The sequence below is a fragment of the Capricornis sumatraensis genome, chromosome 2 (genome assembly GCF_032405125.1).
Source record: "Capricornis sumatraensis isolate serow.1 chromosome 2, serow.2, whole genome shotgun sequence".
Classification (NCBI taxonomy): Eukaryota; Metazoa; Chordata; class Mammalia; order Artiodactyla; family Bovidae; genus Capricornis; species Capricornis sumatraensis.
This window is the reverse complement of record NC_091070.1, coordinates 71,664,325-71,690,072: the sequence shown is the minus strand read 5'-3', so window position 1 is coordinate 71,690,072 and position 25,748 is coordinate 71,664,325. Positions and strand designations below refer to the sequence as shown.

General features: G+C 34.7%; 1 protein-coding gene across 1 annotated transcript in view; it reads right to left on the bottom strand.

Moving 5' to 3' along the window:
* DPH6 (diphthamine biosynthesis 6) overlaps positions 1-25,748 on the bottom strand; it is a 193,973-nt gene that overhangs the window by 137,887 nt on the left and 30,338 nt on the right. The gene's annotated exons all lie outside the window — the stretch shown is intronic.

The following is a 25,748-nucleotide window of genomic DNA, read 5'->3' as shown; positions in this document are numbered from 1 at the left end:
AAGAGGGGGCATTCACGATCACCGGTCATCCAGCGAGTCCGCGGCAGAGTGCAGACCACAACCCAGGTCTCCCGTCTGCCGGGATCGGGAGTCTCTCTCGGTCCTACAGCTCTCAGCCTTGTCTCGCCCCAGGGCGACCATTTCCGCCCCACATTCCTCCTCCTCTGACCCCAGCCTGGGGATCGGGCTGAGTCCCGGAGTTCCCAGTTTTTTGCTGTTCGGGTCTCGCAGCCCCGCCGGGCCTCCTCCGCGCAGGAGCCCTATTGTACCTCTTAATTAGAGTAGCAAGTTCTAGTAGTTTGCTCTTCCCTGAGAAAGCTCTATACTTTTCTGTTTTCCTAAATTTGTCTCTTGCCAGTTCTAAAACCCTAAATAATGAGCTTGTTATTCTCATACTCCTTTCCAATTCCCTTTGCTCTTGACAAATTTTCTCTAAAGATACTATGACCAGAATCTAAAGAAATAGTCTAAGGGCAGGACTTATAGAACTTGCATTAAATAGAAAGGCAGGATGCTCTCTCCTTTCTTCCCTTCCTCCTTCTCACCCCATCCTTCATTTCCTCTCTCCCTTCCCTTTCTTTCCCTACCCAAGTTATTTTTCTGATGATTATGAGACTTAACTTATCTTTTTGGTTACAAATACATTTTATGCTGATATGCATATCTCCTCTGTTCCAACTACCAAATTTGGACCTAGTGCAAATTTTATGAATGACACAGAATATAGGAATATCTGTCCCCTATTCTATGACCATGGAAATATGGGAAAAGGTGTAGATATGAAATAGTAATTTTTCTACTATGTGTTTTAGGAGGAAAGTAGGAAAGGAAAGAGTTAAGAGAGAAGAATCTGCTATAAGGATAGAGACCCCAGGGTCTTAATGTCAACAGCCTGGCTTTCATAGCCAAAATAATTTTATCAATAACTGAACTTAGGTATTAAAGGTGACACTTCCCAGGTGGCACTAGTGGTAAAGAATCTGCCTGCCAATGCAGGAGATGTAAGAGATGTGGGTTTGATCCCTGGGTGGGGAAGATCCCCTGGAGGAGCACATGGCAACCCACTCTAGTATTCTTGCCTGGAGAATGCCATGGCTCAGGAGTCCCTGGGGTCACACAGAGTCAGACATGACTGAAGTGACTTAGCAGGCATGCACACAAGTATCAAAGAAAATAACTAGTCACAGAAGCATTGGAAATCACAAGTTTGTGGGTCTAGCAGATTCTTGCTCCATTACTTTCTGGCCACTGGGTATTTGGCAGGTGTGCCTGGGAGGAGGTGTCATGCTGGGGAGCTTCCCATTTAACTCAGGAAATAACTTGCCAAGAGCTGCAGCAGTGTCAATATAAGCAGGAATAAGATTCCTACAATAACATACCCATAACAACCAGCTTGCTAAAGCAACCATTCGGTCTTCTGAATGTCAACAAGGTCACAGACTATAATGTGGTTTCTTAAGCTGATAAGAGGTGAAGCTAGTTTTAAAATTGTCATATTTTTCTAGGTTCACCCCTATCATGAATATGAGGAACATTTCGGTCATATGCTTTAAGTCTCTATTTTCCAGGATAATGAATGTATCGTATACATCAGCATACGCCACAACATAATCAATATCTTAACTGCTCCATAAGATGCTGATGGATCTCAAACTAGGAAGACAGTGATGGGCTCTCCCTTGATCAGAAACTTCCTATTCTCAGTCCTGAATCTTATACTCTCCATGAGTCAAATCATATTGTTACAGTCAATGAACAGATCACTGATGGCTATGCTCTCCACTTTGCAAATGTTTTCAGCATACTAACAAAGAGCTCAATATGATCCAAGTCAATTTAATTTGATATTCACTACCCTTTCTCAGAACTGCATTTGCTGGCAATGCAATCCAGTGATCACGGAGAATGATAGTGCAAGGGTTATTTTTATGAACAAGTATATATTGATCTAGGGGTCCTTGTCGTGATTTAAATAATAATTCAACCTATCATTCTGTAGGCAGTCTTGGTTATTTCACTACATACTTGTTCACATGAAGGCTAAACTCCCACTGCTTTGCTTACTGGCATTTACTATTCACTTAACAAATAACCGGGGTACCCAAATATAGACAAGGCACCATGCCTACTCAAATTGTCCAGCATTTTGTTTGTATTAGGAATAAACTGTAAGCCACCATATTTTAACATGTACTTTCTTTTCATGATAATTTTTAATATTAACTAAAACAAGCTTAGTTTGATTATGTATTATATGCATTTCTTCATTCAAAAGACTGTCTACTTATTTCTTCCATTATTTTCCCCTGTCTCATTGCCCATTCTCTTTCCAAAAGATATTTACCCTAATTCCATAATGATAGTCAACAACAAGGGGCTTCCCAGGTGGTGCTGGTGGTAAAGAATACACTTGTCAAAGCAGGAGATGTAAGAGATGTGAGTTCTACCCCTGGGTCGGGAAGATCTGTTGGAGTAGGAAATGACACCCCACTCCAGTATACTTGCCTGGAAAATTCCATGGGCAGAGGAGCCTGGCAGGCTACAGTCCATGGAATGGCAAACAGTTGGACATGACTGAGCAACTGACCATACATACACAATTAACAACAACCATAATAATTACTTAAAATATGGAAAAATATTAGAAGCTTAGTCATCTGCTGAGACCTCACAAATTACATCACTTTCTGTTGAAAACCATGCCCTCCTATCTTGTTTTGAACAAAGTGAGTCTCATTAATGCCAGAGCAGCCTTCCTATTAGCATGAGTATTTAGTTTAGTCAAAAACTCAATTAGTTCTCTAAACTGCTAAGATGGGTTAATTTCTAGCAAGTGATATGCTTCCTAGAAATTTTCATCATGTTTCACATAAAAGATAAAAAACAGAAAAGTTGGTTTACATTACAACTTTTTTTCAGCTTCCTGGTGAAAGACAAAGGCTCAGTCTCTGTTATACACAAAGAAAAATTTTTAGGAACCATAGAGTTGATTTGAGTACTGGAAAAGTCAGTCTAGTTGTTTGTTCCGTTGTTTTTTTAATACATAGAATAAATACATTACTGAAAAATTAACCCTAAAGTAAAACTCTGTTCATACTTTTCTTCCTTCATTAAGAAACTTCTGAAACTCAAGTTTTTACCTTTATCTTATGGAGAAAAAGTAGGAAGCCATGCTGGTTTTAATTCTGTTCATATACTTTCAGGGGTGGCTATATTTTAAAATAGTTCTTTGTGATTTCTTAATCAAGGTAAAAAGGACTATTCAATGGGTCAAAGACATTCTTAAGCCAGACCTTAACTCATCCAATTTAAGTTTAGCATGTAACATTTTCAAGGTCAGTTCAATCCTTACACCTAGGCAGCGAATATTCTTTACTTCAATCTCTCATTTGATAACTTGAAGTTATGCTTTAATTTTCCTAACTGGAAAATGATAAAAACAATGGCTTTAAAATGCTCATTTAGAGAAAAAACTTATTTCTTCAAACTCTTCTTATGAAACTGAACAATTTAAAATGTTACTTTATGGTTTTTTATATTTATAATTAAGATACAGCTAATTATTGATACATTGGTACCAAGACATCATATGAATCTGTATACTTAAATGAAACAGTCCATGAGTGGAAAATTATTGAGTTTGGGAGATAGCTATATGGGTATTCATAATATTATTCTCTCTAATTTTATATATGTTTGAAAATTTTCCTCATTTCAAAGTTAGAAAAGAAAAAGAAAAATTAAGCATTAAATAGCTACCAAAATGCCACTAGAGTCTCTACATTACTATTTCCAACCACTGTTCTATCAACAAATAATTGCCCATTCAGTTTGCTTTTTATTGGTGAACCCAAACTATAAGTTGTCAATTTCTCAATGGTTAAAGAACAATAAGTAGTTGACATTGGGATATTTACTCATCCTTTGTAATATAAATTAATATAAACTAAGTGACAATATTTTAAAGATTAGGCTCTATTATTAAAAATAGGAAAATTGCTTTATAAATTAAACTTAGGATAGCATTTAAAGAGGAATATTTGAAAAAATAAAAGTTATTTGGAATAACTCTTGAAGAAACTTATACATAAAACAGAAAAACTGCAACACTATGTTATTATGCAGACATTTATTTAATTTATGTTGATAACTCATTTTGTTTTTAATTCATTTAATAAGGCCTTCCAGGCATCTATTTCTATTTAGGATCATTAATACTAGAGTGGGAGGACTATTCGTTTGAATCTATGAATTGTTTTCTGATATGTGATTTTTTCATCACTGACATAGCTAAGTGACCATCGTAAAATGACTGCATCATCTGTTGTTTGTTGCCGAGAGGATATAATCTTTGAGCAGCTGCATTCATTTAAATTCATACTAATATTGCATTCTTCCCTCTGAAGCATGAAAGGTCATTCTCACTTTTTACTTAGCAATTGCTATCTGCCATGGTTTCTGGAATGCTTTATTTATATATTCCGTAATTAAACTTATTTATTACTTAGACTTTGGAGAAGGCAATGGCAACCCACTCCAGTACTCTTGCCTGGGAAATCTCATGGACGGGGGAGCCTGGTAGGCTATAGTCCATGGGGTCATAAAGAGTCGGACATGACTGAGAGACTTCACTTTCACTTTTCACTTTCATGCACTGGAGAAGGAAATGGCAACTCACTCCAGTATTCTTGCCTGGAGAATCCCAGGGACAGAGGAGCCTGGTGGGCTGCCATCTACGGAGTCGCACAGAGTCGGACACAACTGATGTGACTTAGCAGCAGCATTACTTAGATTTAAGTAAATAAGATATTTGCTTCCTAAAACGTGATCTTACCTACTAAATATCCCTAATTCTTCTCAATTTAAGTGAAGTTGAATTTTAAAAACTGTCCCCTTATCAAATTTCTGATTTCTAACCATACATGGCTCTGGGTGGCTTGGGAATCCTCAGTCCTCTTTTCCATTCTCCAAAAGGAGCATTATAAATATTTAAAATTCTCCTCAAATCCCTTAATAACTTCCATCATCTCCATCCACTAGAGGTAAATGGTCTTACCTCCAAGACAACAGAGGAAAATAACAAACAACAGGTAGTCAATTACCATTCCATTTCTCCTTTCTAAATATATCTATATCCTTCTGTCCAGAGCTAACCTACAAACATGTGCTCTTCACACCATCACCCTCCTATATCTTCCTGTATCTCTTTCAGTTGCTTGGCCTTCAATAACATCTCAATAGACTTCTTCTTCTTAACTTATAGACATATCCCAATCTCTCTCATCTCACAAAACTCATTCCTTCTACTGATAAGCCATATTTTTCTTTCTTATCAAAACATTTCATGGGGCGTGTAGGGAAACAACTCTCAATTCTATATAATAGGATAATATTAATAATAATACTTAACACTACATTAACTCATTCAATCCTCACCACAACTCTATAAGCTAGGCAGTATTTATCTCCATTTTATGGGAAAGTAAATTGAGGCACAAAGAGGTAAAGTGACCTGCCTAAAGTCATCTAGCTAGTAAGTGATAGCTGGGAAACCAGGTACCAGAGCCCAGGTTCTTTCCAATTATGCAACACTTCATCCCTTGAGTAAGCATATTTACTCACATGACTTTATTAGTTACACACTAATTATCACTAGCATCAATCTATCCGGTTTTAATTTTTCCCTAGTTTCATTACCTTTTATGTTGAGATACTTTGATTTCAATATAATCAAAAGACCTAGCCTCCATCTCTTTTCCCCCTATGCTTTGTCTACAGTGCTACAAAATAGAAAATCTATCCAATATGCTTTTCACCTTACAAACCTTCAATGACTCTCCATCACCTACAGAATAGGGTCTTCAAACTCTTTAGCAAGACACAGGAGACTCTTCATGACCTGCTCCAAAATTACCTTCTCACTTCTGCTCCTGCAATTACTTATATATATCCTCTAACCATCACACTCTGAGATGTGTTTTCCATGCTTGGTCACATCTTCTGTTGTACATCGAGAACCTTCTCTATGTTCAATGAACCATTTGGGAAGTAATTTCTTCATTCTCCCTCAATGAATCATTACTGTATTTTCTGAACTGCCTCTCCTTCACTTTCCCCAGGTAAAGCTAATCTCTCTCTCTTACTTCTATATTACCAAAATATTTGTTGGGTTTTTTTTAAACCTCTGTCATCAAAATATAACACTGTACTGTCATTAGTAGTAAAGACTATGAGCTCTTAGAGAACTGGAACTTTCTCTTTTTGATATTTGTAACCAGTACCCAGAACAGAGCAGTCACTCAGAACATATTTGATAAATGAATACATGTAGCTCTTTTTTATTATTCAAAATCAATCTGCTCTGGATATAGGAATATAAATGAATACATCATAGGAGACATCATAATCTTAATCACTATTTACCTATAAAATGCCTAAAAACCTAACAATATACAGAGAATATCTTTGTTCAAATAGTGATATAAGTATAGACTCTTTCTTGAAGTGCCAGTGAACAAAGAACTCTACCATTTACACAAGCAATCTTTAAGAGATAAAAAATACATAAAGGCAAAAGAAGTCGGAAATGTTAGGCCTATCTAAAAGCCACAAAACTTGATCATAAATGACCATCATATTATAAATAAGCTACCCACATGAACCAAACAAACACTGAAGTTTTAGTCTCAATAGTTTTTCTTGCTGCTCTAACTCCTGCGTGTATAACATAAAATATTTTGGCACTTGTATGATACACCATGGCATTTATTAAATGGTTTACTAAATTACATTTATAAATCACAGAGGCATCAGTTTACATGCCAAATGCTTACAAGTTGTGAGGTGGATTGAAGCTGCTTCACTCAGCCTTAAGTGGAGGAAACTCATGGCACAGTTTTTGCTTATATGAGTAAACTGTTGCAAGTAGATCTTTAAAGAAAAATTCAGCCAGAAAGCAATGTGATTTCCACTATGTTTTAAATAGCAGTTTCCTCTGCAGGCAGTTCCTTTTAATTCTACTGAGAGAAAAAAAAATGCAAAGGTTACAAAATAAGGTGATGAGAGAAATGGAAAGTAGTACAAACAGAACAATAATGAAATATTCAGAGCAGTTTAGTTACTTATGCTACAATGAAGTCGACTTAATGTGTCTTATTTCTTTAAAAACTATTGAGCATCTCACTGAGAGTTTTTTCCTAATTTATAGTACATTCTAATATCAACAGTCTCTGATGGCATTTAATAATATGAGTGGTCTTGAGTGATTCTGATCCTGAAGTGACTTCCTTATACACTAATGTTCACACATAGGCTGGTCTAGAGTTCAGAGTTCAAAATAATTCAACTTTTAATACATACAATGAAAAATTACACCTAAGTCACTCACCAGAACACAAAAGCAACATTAATATTGCTGTTGTAGACTAAACAAAAGCAGGAGTAGGCAGTCTTTAAAACTTTTACTGTTTTTCTAGCCTCCAACAGGAAGAGCATTTTGGAAATACAGGGCTCATTAAAGAAGCCCTTTAAACTACTGTTGGAACTCAAGATTTTTTCCTTATAGAGGGAACTCTACACAGAGATTTAATGATCGTTCTTATTTATACTTGTCAGTATTTTAAAATTTTATACTCTACAAAGAACAGCTGGTTTGACATTGCAACTTCATTGTTAAAAGCATACTATATCAAAGCCCAAGACACAAAAAGAGAAACAAAACTGATTTGTTAAGTAAAAACCTTATCATGTACAGTTTACTTTCCTTCCTGCATCACCAAGTCTGTATGTTTATCTTACTTGCAATTTATGGACTAAAACTCAAATGAATTAAAATTAATTAATTTAAAAAAACCAAATGCAAATATTAAATCACCAAAATACAAGAACAAAAACAAATCTCTAGGAATGCTTAAACAAAAATTTTGGAGCTTAAAAAAGAGCTATTTGCAAGCTTTCCTGAATTAACAAAAGGGCAGGTAATAATGATGGCTTGTATGACAATATTGTCTTTGTTAGTTTAGCCCCAACAGAACTAAAGATTTCCTGATTACAACTTGGTAATCTAAGTCAACTGAAAAGATTTCTGGGGAAGGGAAACAAAGAGGAGTCTGAGTGCTAGCATTTAAGTGGAATGTATTACCTAAGTTTATACTCTTCATTGTGGGACACTGTAAATAAGAGGGGCTCCTACTTTGACAGCCCATGCTAGGTCATGACCTGAACTCACTGTACTGGTGTAAAAGAGAAAGTTCTGCGGGACTCTCAGATTTGCATGCTTCTCTGCTTCACCTTCACATAGGGCCTTACAAAGAAGTGTTCACTCTGAACTCTATCTCATTGTCAAGATTTTTAAACAGTTGCTTTTTTATTGTAATGAGCCAATTATGAGCCAGTCACTCACGCAGTCATTAACAATAGATTTTTTTAATTGCATTTTTAATGAATTTTATTTTGGATAAAAGCCCTTAAAAGTACCTATGGCAAAGGGTAATCATACGCTGAATTAACAGCAAAATCTGTTTAATAATTACTTGTCTTTTATTTACTACAACAAAATAAATTCCAGTGAGAACGCTAAAAAATTGACAGTGTCAGGGAAGAAAGGTTGCAGGGCTGGAGAGGGAGTTGTATGCTGCTAAAAAATAAAACTGAAAACATGACTTTTTCCTTTCCTAACTTCAATACAAATAAAATAACATCTTATCAATATAGACCTTGCTCTATATTTAGAAAATAATGTTATTAATATTTTATCCATAAGCTATTGAAAATGCTTAATATAATTATAAAACAAGCGAAACTGAAAAGGGAAAAGAGGCTCATTTCAAATTTAATGTGCTCATTTCTAAAGGTGAATATACAGATATTAGTTTTTTTAAAACTGTGTTGTTTAAACAAAATCTATAGTGTAAAAAACTTCGTTCATTTCAAAATACTTTCTATGCATGTATGAATGGAAAATGTCCTTGATGAAGATAAAAAAAATGATCTTAATGAAAATGTGAATGTATATTGTTTGTGATCAGTCAGATACATAAATGTATTTTTTAGGTTGACTCTATTGAAACCTGTTAAGTCTTAATCATAATGAAGAGCTCATTACCCAATGTGACTTAATAAATCATTAATCAGTTAAGTTTTAAAAATGTACAGTGACACTAGAAAAATCTTCTCATTGGGGGCCATAAATGTCATACTTTGGATAGATTAAAAAAAATAATTCATTCAAATCACTCATTGGTGCAAAGAGACAAAAATTACATATATGTTCATATATACACATATATATTTATATATGTATAAGCAAAAGTATTCCCAGAAAAACTGTCACTATACACTGATTTTGTTAAGAAAATAAAAACTTTTTGGAATGTTCAAGGTTTTAAAAACCTTGCATTTTCTGCCTCAAGAATGGGCTGACTAAAAGCATGAGGCTCTGCAGACTCTGGTTAATTAATCTGCGGCTGAATGACAGCGCGCCTAGGGGCATGGTGCTGGCATCCCACACAAGGTCCCAATGTGCTTTAAGCCTTGGATAGCTACATACTGCACGCCAGGACTTTGCCCAACAAATAGCAGAGAGGCCTTCAGAGCCTTTCTTCTTCTGTCTGAAACATTCCATTAATTAATGTAATCCCTCTTTATCTTAAAGTTTTAATAAATTTAGGTGAGGCAAAATCAACACGTCTATTGCACTGAATGCTACAACTAGTTGCCCTAAAACTTTTCTTATGTACTCCAAATGCTTCTTCACAGAGCATAAAGAAAATGAAAGCAAAAAATAAAAATAAAAATGTTATAACATGTTTAGAAATATTTAGACATGCTACGTGGTCTATAAAATATATAAATATTTGTACAACCTAATGTTTAAAAATTCAACTAAATGAGTCTGGTAATTTCCATTCTACCAGACTTTAAGATTTTGTTATAAAAATATAAATCATATATCTACCCCAAAATACTTCGAAAATTACTAATACCTAGTCTTGAGGAAGGTGAAGCTGTTTTTTTAGCAACAGGATACAAAGGACATTCTTCTAATCCCTTTTACTGCCAGAACAAAACATCTTTCAAATCAAGATAAAATCACAGCATCATGAATGTTAATATCATTCTGAGAAAAAATAATACCTTATGACTAGAAAAGACTATCCCTTTAGGGAGAAATGTTGTGTTAAAGTGGATTATTCTCTTAGTAGTATAATAGAATAGCTTCTACCTAGTCTCAGATGGAAAATCAAAATCTGCATTTAAATGGAAATATTTTAAAACAGATAGGACAAAAGGCTAAAACCGTAAGGAATATCTCCATCCCTACATTTCAAAAATCCAAAATGCTTCATGAGAACTTTTCTGTATGGTACAGCTTTAAGATTTTGTTTGTATGTTTGTTTCATTTTTATGAAGAGCTTGCAGAGTAACATAATTTCACAGTTCTGTGATTAACACATACTATTTGTGCATATTATATCAAATTCACAAATTGGTGCAAGAAGTAGGGCCACAAAATTTTTACTATTACAAGAAACAGATTTATGGTTTAGGTTTATGCAGAGTTAAGAATGAGTTCTCTATTTTCTTCCTATTTTTAACCATGCTGTTTTATATGTAATTCTTACAAGGCAATAGCAGTTTGCTGAAACCAAATAAAATCTGAGTTTCTTCAGCATTGACTCAAATCACCACCATGGTTAGAGTAAAAAGAAAGCAAAGTGCTACGCAATATTATAACAACTGCTCTTTGCAACCTAAAAGATTATTTTCAGCTCTTCAATAGTTGGGGCAATTTTCTTAAATCCTGAAGGAGCCTGACAGCACTGCACATTTCTTAAAGCTTGCATTTACTTTTACATTATAAAACAATAAAACAGCAGGGTAATGTTCATGCAGTTTAGAGACTTGTAACATTACCGCGAATAATTCTACTGTATTATGGCAAAACATAAGCTTTTTAAATGTAAGGCTGACTAAAGAAAGGGCAATCTATATTCATTGAAAGTACACAGACAAATAAGGTTGAAAATGTAACATAAATGTTGTATCTAGTTCTAAAATAATATTTGCAAAAGGTTGAAAAAAAATCCATACTGGATGAAATTTTTTGTCATAAATTAAAATACAATTAATTTCAAGGGTAGTGCTTATTGGCAAGGGAAAGGCTTCTCTCCTTTCTTTGAGTTACAATAGACTACATGGCTCTGCCGCCTCAGAAACCAACTACATTAGGTAATTTGAGCATTTTCCTCAACACTGTTGTAAACCAAGATACTCTACAATTATCAGCTTCAAATATGCAAGCATTGTGACGGTAGTCACATTTGACTACTGGACTCTAAACAATAGGTCAACATGCAAAACTTGGCCATACCATCTCCTTTCCAAAATCAGCTCATCAGCTCTGAAATGTATTTATTGCTAGAAGCTGCTGGCTTTTGTACAGGAAACTGTGTGGATCTCTTTACTTAAAAGATATAGAAATAGAAGGCACCTTATTAAAAAGTGTAATAAGAACAAAAGCTCGTGCATATGTACTGAACATTTTTCTCACTTTCAGCAGGTAATTCATTTCAATCCAGTTGTCCATGATTCTCCTAAGGGATAACCATAGGGATGAAAAGAATAAGAGCATTTATCTGCAGCAACCTAATTCTCATTTACAATAGAGCTTCCATGCCTGCTCCCAATTCCCTACCTAAAGCCCTCATTCCCAAACCTTCCAACAGAAAAATTTTTAACTATCAGTGGGAAATGATATAACAAAATCTAATCATTAAAAGTAAACCTTGATACATATCATCATTAATCTAAGTAGCAAACTAAATTTGGGAAGCTGTATATGGGACATCACAGAAGATCTAAGACTCATGGATATTTTAAATCATCTGCTTTACAGATGCCTAGAGAACAATTGGAGAAATATAGCAAATTATGATTTAAAAGAAACTACTTCTCCAGCCTTGCAGATACTAGGCTTTTAGAGCTAATGTTTGAAGAAACAGACGTTTAAACTCAATACTCCTGTCCTAAACGAATGGTACTCTCAGTTATTAGATAAGCAGAGTCTAAAATCTCACAATTCTAAGTGTGGCCTCGCAACAGCAGCAATGGCATCACCCAGGCACTTGTTAGAAAATCTTAAGCTCTTCCCAGGCCAACTGAATCAAAACATGAATCTTTAATAATTCATCCAGATGATTTATCTGTAGTTTGAGAAGCTCTGGTTTAAGTTTTTCTCATTCCACCATTGATTATTCACTGAGAGACATAAAAGAACAGAACAGGTTATACCCATGAAAACACATTAACATTAGAGATGACCACAATTTAAATAATAAAAGAGAAAACAGGGAAAAAGCAAGTAAAACAAATAATTAAATTAGATCTAGAAACTGCACTCTTTGCTTTTAACACTTGAAAATTCACTTATATGTGTGGATGTGCATGCACAGACACATGTGAGAGGAGAAAGAGAGAAAGGAAAGGGAGAATGAGAATGAGAGAAAAAAGAATAGGGAAAGAATGGAACCGAAAGAGCATACATAGGGTGTAGATGTAGATATATTCAGGGCTGAAAAGTAGGCGAAACAAAGTGAGAACCCAGCAGGTTGGAGAAGAGCAGCAATGCCCTCTTCTTAACCACTTTCCCACACACTCTCTCTTACACATGCCCAAGACAGGGTGGTGGGAATGTTTTTCATCTCACTACCAAGAAACCATCAATAAATTAGCATTAAAGAGCAAAATATGTCACAAAAACCAGGATTCCCTAACTATATTAAAAACAATGCAAGTAAACATGAAAAGAATTAGTTCTGAGAAAGTAAAGAGACCAACACCACAAGGTAACTATAATACTAAAAAGATGATTTAATATTCTTTTTCCAAAGTCTAAATAATCATTCAGAAATAAGTACTATAAAATAAACATTATTTTGTTTTATTCTTACAAATGAACGCACTATTGTTACTGTTACTATTTCTATACTAAAACAGTAAATTTAAAGTAGTAGCACTATAATTTTTATTGTTCTTAATCACATAATAAAAATAGTGAACAATTAATAACACAAGTTCTAAAAGAAAGAGAAACATATTTTCTATCAGACATAAAGTAATGGCTTAAACCTGCAGTAATAATTTGCAGTGTGAGGTTTACCTAAAATATTACATTTCATTTTAATGTATATATATGTATATATATATACATCTAAAAAACTAATCTACTATGATTAATTCAATATTTTATCATTTATTTAATGAGAGAAAATACTGACAAACTTGATGATACCAATAGCAAATAAACCAGTCGATATCCAGGAAAACATAATGGTTAGAAAACAGAACTTACTGGGAAAAAAATGTATTATAATTAATGTTACATTGTACCTGTTAATAATAATGTATATGTCTATATCTGTGTCTGTATTCATCCACATGGCACATTATTAGTAAACGGTGTACTAAAATTCAGCTCACTTTGTAGCTGATCATCTATCGAATATACCCCCATTAAATCACTGAGACTGACTTCTCACAATAACAGAGGGAAAAAATTCACCCTATGTCTTGCATTTCATGACTGAGCTGCCCTAACACATATCTCTCTAGTTTTACTCCAAGGAAAAAAAATGCAATAAGAGATGGGCAGGATCCTACTCCCAGCTTGTATTCACCAAATGCCAGGAACTGTAAAGACTGGATTCCAAGTTGAGGTTTCAGATACTTATTAAACAAAGAATCAGAATTTCCAAATATAAATAATACATGTACAAACAGGTATGCTATTTATAAAATCAACTAGGCAATTTATATCAATGGTTTTAGAAATAATCACGTACTTTGATCCATTAATTCTATGTCTGAAAATCTATCCTAAGGAATTAATTTTTTAATGTAGACAATAATTGATGCACCCACATCAAAGTGCTATTATTTATAGTAAAAATTAGATTCAATCTAATTTACAAAATTAGGGAATCATTATGGAAATTATTATACAGTCACATGATGGAATGTTAAGTAGTCATTAAATTATATTCATAAAGAGGTTTTAGTGACATGAAAAATCCTCCTGATATTTTAAGTTAAAAAAAAAGTGTTGTAAAGTTATCCACAAAAAGTGGACGTGTGCATAATTATATATGCACGTTATATGTATGGATGTGGAAAATATGTCAAAATATTAATGACTCTGAATGACTAAATCTTGAGTAAGATATTTTCTATCCTTTTGTATGTGTGTATTAGTCGTTCAGTCGTATCGGACTCTGCGACCCCACGGACTGCAGCCCGCCAGGCTCCTCTGTCCATGGGAATTCTCCAGGCAAGAATACTGGAGTGGATTGCCATTCCCTTCTCCAGAGATATTTTAAATTTTTTTTAAATTTAATAATCAATTATTTTAAATATCAAAGAAAATTAAGTAATAATTTAGATTAAAAAGCAAGATATGAGAAGTAAGGGTGGGATAAGGTTACTACAAGGTTCAGTTCAGTTTGGTTCAGTTCAGTCGCTCAGTCATGTCCAACTCTTTGCGACCCCATGAATCACAGCACGCCAGGCCTCCCTGTCTATTACCATCTCCCAGAGTTCACTCAGACTCATGTCCATCAAGTCCATGATGCCATCCAGCCATCTCATCCTCTATCGTCCCCTTCTCCTCCTGCCCCCAATCCCTCTCAGCATCAGAGTCTTTTCCAGTGAGTCAACTCTTCGCATCAGGTGGCCAAAGTACTGGAGTTTCAGCTTTAGCATCATTCTTTCCAAAGAAATCCCAGGGTTGATCTCCTTCAGAATGGACTGGTTGGATCTCCTTGCAGTCCAAGGGACTCTCATGAGTCTTCTCCAACACCACAGTTCAAAAGCATCAATTCTTCGGCGCTCAGCCTTCTTCACAGTCCAACTCTCATATCCATACATGACCACAGGAAAAACCATAGCCTTGACTAGACGGACCTTAGTCGGCAAAGTAATGTCTCTGCTTTTGAATATACTATCTAGGTCATGAGTTTTACCTGTATACATCATTGTATTGTCTAAAATATACACAAGTAACAATCTGAGAAGAAATTATATATGCTCAACAGCAGGAAGGATCAAGCTACTCAAAGCTTGATCAAAAAAATTTCTACATAAGTATAAACGCTCAAGACCTTCACCTGAAAAACAAGGCCCTTGATATTAACCTAAAATTAAGGTTTAAATGACCTAGTCTTTGACAGAATCTAGCCTATGAGAGCCCTGAAGAGTACCTAAAATTAATGAGATGATGCTTCCATAAATGATGGGGCGAGGTAGTTTCTGGCTTTCCACAGTAACTAATTTAAAACAGTACATAGGGTTGAATTAATGACCCCAGGATACACTGAATTGGAAGTCAGATCTAATTTTAGTATAAAATCACCCTTGACTTTGGCAAAACTAGTACTGTGGTAGAAGAAGCTGTTAACATGTCATTATCTGCTGTCCATTGTGGAGCACCGGGACAGGTAGGAAACTTAGAGACTCTAAATCGGTTAAAAAGAAATGACTAAATTATAATCAAAAGTATAAGTTAAATCAAGGTTCATAAGTATAATCCACAAACAGGCCCAGTTAGAGCAATACTGAGCCTTAAAGACCACAGGACTCTTAGGTGAAATTAAGTGACAGTGGCAGACAAGGAAAGATGAACGCCAACTCATGGAACAAAGGTACACTACAAAGAATATGAAGTATTTTTTAAAAAGCTAAGAATTCATCACAAATAATAATTCTGATGAATACAGAACAGTAACTTTTTCCTTTAAAACTCCAAGTGCCAAGTCCTGAGACAGGTACTGTTCCTTAATCATCTACATGTCTAGCAACTAGAAATAAATCTGGTAAAACAAGAGAAAAAATAAATGTGTATTAATGTTCTACAATTCACATGTATAAACATTATGAATAATGGTTATATAGTATGTGACTTCTTATCTTTGTATCTCTTGCATTAGTTATTTTATTGAAGCTCAAAGAAAAAAGAGAATAAAATCATCTGAAGAAATCCTCCTCATATTGTTTTCTCATATAAAGTTTTCAAATTCTAGTGATGTGACCGTTTTCTGTTTACAAATCTGTCTAGGCAATTAGTTTTTAGTAGCTGGGCACATGAAAGACTCTTTAGAAAAACTAAACCCTGGAAAACATTCAGTCAATTCCAGTGGTATCGAGCTAAAGCAAAGTGAAAAACAGACACAGTGAAATGCATACATTTTGACATCATATTCACCAAGGTCAAAGCAATTCATACCTAACGCATAAAGAGGAAAGACAATTAAAGACAAAATAAAGAGTAGCAGAATTTCTACCACACTATACCTAAAGACACAGAACAGCAAGGTTAACTTCTCTAAGAACAAGGTCAACAGGTAACAATGATCTTAAGTTAGTTAAGAGCAATGCTCTATTGCTCCAAAGCAAAAAAAAAAAAAAAAAAAGAAACATTATACTTTACTTACTGATGAATAATAATGATAATAATGTAATAGTTAACATTTATTGAGGTTTCCTCTATGATCCATTTTAATGTCCCATTAATGTTCATGACAATCCTATGACGGTAATATTGCTAGCCCCACTTTACAAATGTGAAAGCCAAAGTGTAGAAAAATTAACTAAACCAAGGTCATACAGCTAGCACGTGGCAGAGCCTGGAACACAGAAAAGTCTGACTACAGGTCCTCACTTAGCCTTTGGGAGCAAAACATGCCCCATCATTTCTTGTTACACACAACCTTGGCTTTCTGAAATATATGTAATTATGAAGATATCACCGGTCATCATTAAAGCAAAAAGGGAAAATACACAGTGTAACGTACATGCATGGTAAGTTGCTTCAGTCATGCCCGACTCTTTGCTAACCCATGGACTATAGCCCATCAGGCTCCTCTGTCCATGGGATTCTCCAGGCAAGAATATTGGAGTGGGTTCCCATGCCCTCCTCCAGGGGTTCTTCCCAACCTAGGGATCAAACCGTGTCTCTTATGTTTCCTGCTTTGGCAAGCAGGTTCTTTATCGCTAGCGTCACCTGGGAAGCCCATACAGTGTAACAGGGGCTGTCAACTTCTTTTTGATCTCCAAACACTGTCACAACATATTACCCTTCATCACAATCCAGTGAGAAGCTGAAGAGGAAATAGTAACCAGCTAATCCTGATATACCCACCTTGAGAATTCCACAGTATACATACACATCTTTTTTGTAAGCAACAGTACTTATGGTACCATTCAGATCTTGCTGAGGTTCTTAAAGATCTTTAAATAAAATGTATATTCTAAGATTTTGGCCACATTCCTCTCACACAAGACTCATATTAAAAAAAAATCCATCATATACTTCAATAACAACTTATAATAAAGAAAACCGAATTAATTTAAAAATAACAAAAATGCTATTTTGTCTCAGGTTTAATATTCATTCAGCAATGGCAATGATCTCGTCTCACATTCTACCACCTTGAAGAAATTTAAAGAAGGATTTTTTTAAGAGGACTGCTATAAAATTATCATTGACATTTTAATTAAAAAAAGAAATGTATGTAGAATAAACAGGACATTTCTCCTAACAGTCTGCAGTGGCTGCGCCATTGCTTCTTTGTACAGTCTGGGTAAATTATGCGGGCTCTCACTAGACAGAGCAGCTGTATTTCACTGTCTTCAGTAATGTAATCTACATTTATCATTATTTTAATTAAGCAGATTCTTAATTTGGTACTTTCATTGCAAAGAAAAAATACCTTACTCATTCCTTCTTGGTAGACAGCAGTTTGTCAGTCTTGTAAACCAGAATTTAATTTTAAACATGTTTCCTACTGCAACTGGCCATTTTAAAAAAGAACTACCATATTTGGTTTATTAAGAGCTTGCTCATTTTCAATCTATAGGCTTAAACATTCGTTGCTTCTTTAGAATGATTTTAAAAAATGGTTTTGTAGTTATCAATGTTAGCCTAAATTATATACTAAAACCAATATATGCTTTATTATAATATTAAATTTAAGGTTATTCAAAATCAATATGAAGCACAAATAAGAACTTTATAAGAAAAACAGCACTTTACAAAATGTTGAGAAAATTCAATCCAGTAGCTCTTTGAGAAAGACTATGTTTATAATCAGGTTATTTGAAATGCCCAGATCTTTAGCTAAATCTGTCACTGGGGAATATAACCACTTTTAATCATTTTGAAGACAAGTTTTAAATTTTTAAAAATTCATTTATGATTATTATTTGTAGTTATCACAATTTGACTTTAAAGAACTACAGTTTGACTTTAATAAATTACTCTGGAGGTGTGCTTATTTTAAGTGGTTCACAGAGAAATAGTTACTGTAATATCATGTCACTACATAAAATTGTGTATTTTAATACATAAATCTTGAATCTTACGTATCAATTAAAAAAAAGGCTTGATGCTAAATTTTTTTTTACTCAGCATACATTAATTGAGCACCTTTTATGTGCCAGGTAAAGAATTAAGCGCTTTATATTCAAACCAAAGTATAACAAACTTTTTGCACAAAAAAGTAGGGTGTGTGTGTGTCTGTGTGTACACACACATATACATTTATGGTACAGTACCAAGTGATTTTTAAACTTTGTTCTTTCGAAGGGGAGGGTTTTTAGTCCCCCAAGTCCACTTTAACCAGAAAAGCTCCACTTTCATCTATTTTTACACATCTTTTTTGTAGTTGGGTGAAGAGAGCAAAAGCCGTTTACTACAAAATAGAATAAGGGCTCTAGACTACCACTAAGAGCACAGGTAAATGACAAGTATCCTAAATGCTCCCAGATACACTGAATGGAAAATATAAAAGATTCCTTTTTTTGAGTTTCATTTATCATCAGCTCTCTCATGTTGTCAATATCGATTTGTGGGTAAATATCTACTAAAGTTTATAAACATGGTCTGTTTAAGAAATTTGGGGATGAGGTCTGCAGGGAATTGAAAGTTAATGCACATCTCACTTTGTCAGTCCACATTACCAAGGAATACTATGCCAACTTTCAGATTCACATAAATCATAAGTTATGAGATCAGAACTTTTAAAGAAATCTATAGTACATTAAATGTGTTCTAGATTTATATTAAAATTTCTCCAGGTAAGACAACACCACTTACCTTCACACTGGGATATTTGGATTATGGCTACCATCTGAGCACGTACAATGCCTTATCCAATTAATATACATTATCTCTCACCCCTTACAAAATCCTCAAAAGATAAACTATTTTCACTCCCATCTGGCAGATGAGAAAGCAGGCTCAGAGGTTAAGAAATGTGTTCAATATTACATAGTAAATATAGGAGAAGCTATGATTTGGGTCCATGCTTTTTTAATTAAAACACTTTCAAAAGTTAAACTTTGCACATGTAATTTTTCTCTTCTAATCACAGCTAAATATGATACCTTCTTTTACTATCATTTAACAGCTTTAAGTAAAGTTGTTTTACAACAAAAAATTTAGCTATCAACTTATATGATCAAATAGGTAACCAAAAAAGAGAAAGGAAAATCTACAATTTAAATTAATGCTAATGAATGAAAAATAATTTAGTCATTGTATAACTCCTTTAACTTGAATTTAAATAATGTCATGTATAAAGCCTGGGTAACCCAGTTCTGGAATAAGTAAAAGTTAAGTTCTAGGCAGCCCACTCAGGCTCTAATTAAATAGAAGAAATGAGTAGAAAGAAACTATATTATTTTCTAAAATACTCTTATTGGAACTCAACTTCAAAAAGATATTTCATGAAGAGATAGTACAGCTTGTAAGATTCCTTCTATCTCAGATTACTCTGATGAATGTCTGATAAAACTTGATATTTACCAGTGGGTAACAACAAGAGGTAGCCAATAATTCTAAATGAAAACTCAGAATGGTTTTTTGTTTCCTTTGTTTAAAGTAAAGCCGCTAGTGAAAAACAAGAATGTCTGCTTAGGAAAAAGGAGTCTCCTGTCTGAACAAAAATTAAATTTAAATATCCTGCTTCTTACCTGCATATTCTAAATCATCTACATTTCTCTACTGTTCACTAGAAGACTACAGAGGGCACTGTTGCATCAACTTTGAAGCTCTACAACGGAATCCGAAAAAAACGTCTACAATATGTAATTTCTTTAAAGGGTCAAATGCATGGAAATCTACTAAGCCTAAAAAAGGGAAAAGGCCAAAATGTATGTTTTTCTAAAATAGGCTAGACTTCAATGGGGCAAAAAACTTAACAAAAACAACTGTCAAATTGAGAACACCACATTGCACACATTTTGCATTTCCCTTTGTAGTGCTTTCATGAGAAAGGTAACTAATCATGGCACCTCCTTATCCAATGGAAACAGCACCCCACTGCAAAGTCCTCCTCACAATCAACAGGAAAATGAATGTGGCACCTCATGCAATCCTTCCATAATTCTATCAACAGAAATAATGCAGTCTGTTTGCATACTTTTGTCTAAAAGGCCACTTCCATTTGTCGCCTCTTTGGGAAAAATGATAGGTACAGATCAATCACTCTCACATGAAAGTAAACACACTGCAAAAACAAAACAAACAAACAAAAGGATAAAAATTGAAATCCTCACCTTTTTAAAATGAAATTCTACTATATGTAAAAACTCCAAGAAAAATAGAAAAAACAAGTTTTTACTCAGAGATAGGAATTTTGTTGCTGTTATGCAACAGTTCTGGCATATAAAAGAAAGGTTATATACAACAATATTCACTAATCTTATAATTACATATGGACAACATTCACTTAAACTTCCAAGTATTTTCTGCCCTGTCACATCACTCCTGTTATAATTCTTTGAAACTAAATTCAATTAAGTACAGGGCCAAAGATCTCTTTAAATACATATGTTTGCAATGTATTACAATAAGACTAGTATATAAAATACAAAGATTCTTATTATACTACCACCTAAACTTTTCCACTTGTTTATTCACCAAAAATTAAAATTTTTGACAATATGAATAGTATAAAAGGGAAAGGGAAATCAAATAATTTTATTTTGGTAATTTAAAAATAATGTCCTGAATTGCTGAACCTCTGTAGAAATACTAACATTAGCTGTAAGAATTAAAACATCATGACCAGGCAACTACAGATAACATGTAAAATGAGAAATGCATTAATGCACATCAGGTCACAACATCCCATCAGAAGTTAGATGAATCAACATTAATAAAAGTATCATCATAAAACCAAGGTCTTGGAATTCTCTGGCAGTCCAGTGGTTAGGACTCCTTGCTTTCACTGCCAAAGCCAAGAGCCCAGGTTCAATCCCTGGTTGGGGTACTAAGATCCCACAAGTCGCACAGTGCAACCAAAAAAAAAAAAATAATAATAAAATAAAACTAAGGCTTCAAATTAAGAATTCCAAATTCCCTAGAAAAACAGTATATAGCTCATTTTGTCACTCTCAAAATTCCAGAGAGATTAGCACTTTCTCTGAAATCAAAGTGCAGAACTGTGAAAGTGTTACAAATTCTTTAATAATATGTCAACCTACCCATAAATCAAAAAGAGGGGAAGGGGCTTCAGATGGTATGTTAGATTTAATTTTATTTCAAAAGCTCCAATTTAACAAGTTATTTTCTGCCAATAAAAGTCAGAAGTAAAGCATTATTAAAGTGGCCAGTACTGACTCTAAAGCTTTAACTTTATTAACTTAACCAAAATGCTACTTGAGTATTGCTCCCTTAAATTATTAATTTATGAGTTTTGCTTAGTCTCCTCCTGAGGCAAGGCAGTTTATAGGTATGCTGAGTGTATGTAAATAAACAGAAAGCTTCTATAATAGTCTAATGATACACTAAACATAATAAAACAACCTTTTTTAATCAACACTGAACACTTAATCAATCCTATGAAGTAAGTTTATACAAATGGGCCATGTAATTTTAAGAAACTGTACAATCTCTAGGAAGTAAATGTATAAAACCAGAAAAATTAAATACAAGCCCAGGGCTTCTCACTGATCTGATAAAATGCATTCAGTACAATCAAAGTGGAGCTGTGACTATGAAGAGTATGCCACATGCAATGTCAAAGAAATCTAAGAAATGTCGTGAACTGTGAGCAAAATTGGGATATTGCTCTCCGTCTACCACAAAGATGATTGCAAAAAAGGAAAACAGGTAATGTCTTTAGTATTAAGGATATTTAGGTAGATATTTTAGTTTCATATTATAAAAAGAAATGTAGCATATTAAAATCAATTTTGTTTAACTTGAATTTATGCAAAGCTTGATTGTGAGCAATAGCTGCTAAAAGGATGCAGCATTGTTGATTCATATACAAGCATTTTACTTAACTACATTGGATAATAGCAGTGCTTCTAAAGGAGTATAAAAAGCAAAGTGATTAGCAGTCATTACTGTTAATTAGTGCTCACATTACATTCCTTGGGATGAATCTCCTTTAACTTGTATACATGGAAAGTTTATTTTTGAAGGACTGCCAAACCTTGCCTAGGTAAGTAGTGGAATAAGCCGTCAACTACCAGTAAGCAAAATAAAAAACAGGGACAGATCAGTATCCAATTAGTATGTCTAAGTTTTTAAACAGGAAAAGGGCTGAGGGGAATGAGTAAAACTGGAAACTCATACTTCACATTCTGCAATCTCACTGATAAAAGGAGGAAATGTGTGTTTATCAAACTTGCTGTGAGCACACAGTTCATTGGGAGTCCTGTAAACAATCGCCTGGCTGCCCACTTCCAAATGCATGTGAAAATCTTGGAGATTCAGAGCATCATATTCAGCAAGCAAGGTCATTCAAGTAATGCCCTGGAAATGGGAAATTAGGAAAACGTGGCAATCAGAGGATTCTGGCTGACCAGAAAAAGCCCGGGGGCTGGCTCACCATCCTGCACCACCAGTCAGGCTGTCTCTGCCTATTTAGTATTAACACAACAGCGCTGCAAATGAATGAAAATAACTCCACACACCTAACTGGGACATTGGCTTTCTTGTTTAGAAAAGGATAGGCATTTGTCACAGAAGGAAAAAAAAACAACCTCACACATAGCTTTCAAGAACCAGCTGTAAAAGAAAAGAAAACAGGCTCCTGGTGAAGCTTCAGAATAGGGCCTGGGGAATGGGGACATCGTGTTGATTATCAGGTATCCTTCACTCCTATACTATTCTGTGCATTTTAAGATGGAGGCTACATCTTCAACAAAAAAGCTTCAAAAGCAATACATGCTCATTAGAGGAAAGGATCAAAAATTCAAATGAGCAAAAATTATATAAATGCTCTTAATACTTTCCACAGACTTAAAATTTATCTTTCAGATCTTTTTCTATGCATGTATTTGTACAAATACTTCTAAAAAGTGTAATTATACCAAAAAGAGTATTTGGTAATCCACTTCCTTCTCTTCATAATAGACTTCCCTGGTGGCTCAGACGGTAAAGCGTCTGTCTACAATGCAGGAGAGCTGGGTTTGATCCCTGGGTCAGGAAGTTCCCTGGAGAAGGAAAAGGCAACCCACTCCAGTACTCTTGCCTAGAAAATCCCATGGATGGAGGAGCCTGGTGTCCATGGGGTCGCAAAGAGTTGGACACGATTGAGCGACTTCACTTTCACTTTCTCTTCATAATACATATAAATGTATTTGTGTAACTTAATTTTTGATCTATACATTATTCCATTGTGTGGATAAATCATAATTTAGTTTGCCAGTCATTTCTAAATCTTTGAGTCAACTTAATATATCCTCAAAAGTGGAAGGGCTGGATAAAGACATGCTGTATTTTTTGTTTTCTGATGAGTTCTCCCAAATTACCTTCAAAAAGGCTGAACCAACTTATAGGGCTACCTGTAGCACATAACAGTACTCACTTCTTCAAAATCAATATAATTTCTTAATCCTGCCCAAATGATGGGCTTCCCAGGTGGAGATAGTGGTAAAGAACCCACCTGCCAATGCAAGAGACATAAGAGACACGGGTTCGATCCCTGGGTTGGGAAGATCCCCTAGAGGAGGGCATGCAACCCATTTCAGCATTTGTCCTGGGATAATCCCATGGAAGAGAAGGCTGGCAGGCTACAGCCAGAGGGTCACAATGAGTCTGACACCACTGAAGCAACTTAGCACGCTCACATACCCAAGTGACAGCTGCAGTTTGGGATTACTGAGATTGAACACTGGCAACTTCAATTTCTTTCTCTATGAAAAATGCCTGTTCATATCCTCAGCCCATTTCTCTATCTGGAGGCAAACTTTTAAACATCCAAAAAAATGGTGATGAAAAGAACTCATCAAATGCTGCTTTAGGGGATCACCAAAAAGATATTATTTTAAAGAGGAGATGGTAACCGTATGAACACTAAAAGACACTGTTAGGATTAGTAACTGAGCATGTAATTATTTTACATTATATTATAGAAGGCTTCCTAATACACTTAAAAAGAAAAATTAGGAACTGAACTGGTTTTGCAAATATTAATTTAGTGAAACTATCTTTGCTTTCTGTAAATGTAAATGCTATTATGCCAAAACAGCATCATCTGCAATGTCTTGGAGCTATCTTTTTTCTTTTCTGTTATTCCAATAAACCATTTGAACACACAAAAATTTCAAAGTACATTATTAGCTACTTTGATAAGTCAAAGAAGGAAGCTATAACTATAAATTATAGACATGTCCCTCATGCTACTATCTTGTATCAAGGACTAAATTAAAATGTGTCATTCTTGAGAATAATACTAAGTATAAGGGGAAAAAAAAGTCCTCCTTCCCTAAAAAATCCATTCCATTTAAGGCCTTTTCTCACAGGATCAAGAAACTGACCAAGCAGCCAAATATACCAATTCCTAATTCACCTGCAGTCAAGCTTAGATTAGAATGTAATTTCAAGCTCTAGATCATGTTTTGTCTTCTTCAGACAAATAGCCTAAAAACTTGATGCTTTTGAACTGTTGTGCTAGAGAGTCTTGAGAGTCCCTTGAACTGCAAGGAGATCCAACCACTCCATCCTAAAGGAAATCAATCTTGAATACTCACGAAAGGACTGATGCTAAAACTGAATACTTTGGCCAATACTTTGGCCACGTGATGAGAAGAGACAACACATTGGAAAAGACCCTGATGCTGGGAAAGATTGAAGACAGGAAGAGAAGGGGGCGACAGGGGGTGAGATTGTTGGATGGCATCATCGACTCAGTGGACATGAGTCTGAGCAAGCTCCAGAAGATAGTGAAGGACAAGGAAGCGAAGCCTGGCATGCTGCAGTCCATGGGGTTGCAAAGAGTCAGAAATGACTGAGCAACTGAACAACAAGATCAGTGCTTCTCCAACTGTGTTAAAGATAACTGTAAGAAAAAAAAAAAATGCAAACCTCCAAAGACCACAACTTTTGCAAAATACAATTAAAATGAATTACTAAAAAAATTTTAAAAGCTACAAGGCCAAATTATCATTATTAGGGTCAAGAAATGTAAAATTACTCTCAAATAACTATAAAAGTTTCTAAATACTTATTTCCAATTTCTATAAATAGCTGACCTTAAACCAATGGAAAACACTTCTTGGACTAGCACCAGCCCCTAGACCAAACTTGAGTAGCAATAATCTAAAGCTATTCTGAAAGCTTTGAAATGAGATGAGATCACAGATATAGCATTTTAATCCATGATTTAAAAATTTCCTCTCCTTAGTCAAATCACATCTGTCACTCTGTCTCACTGTTCATTCATACATGCCTTATTGGT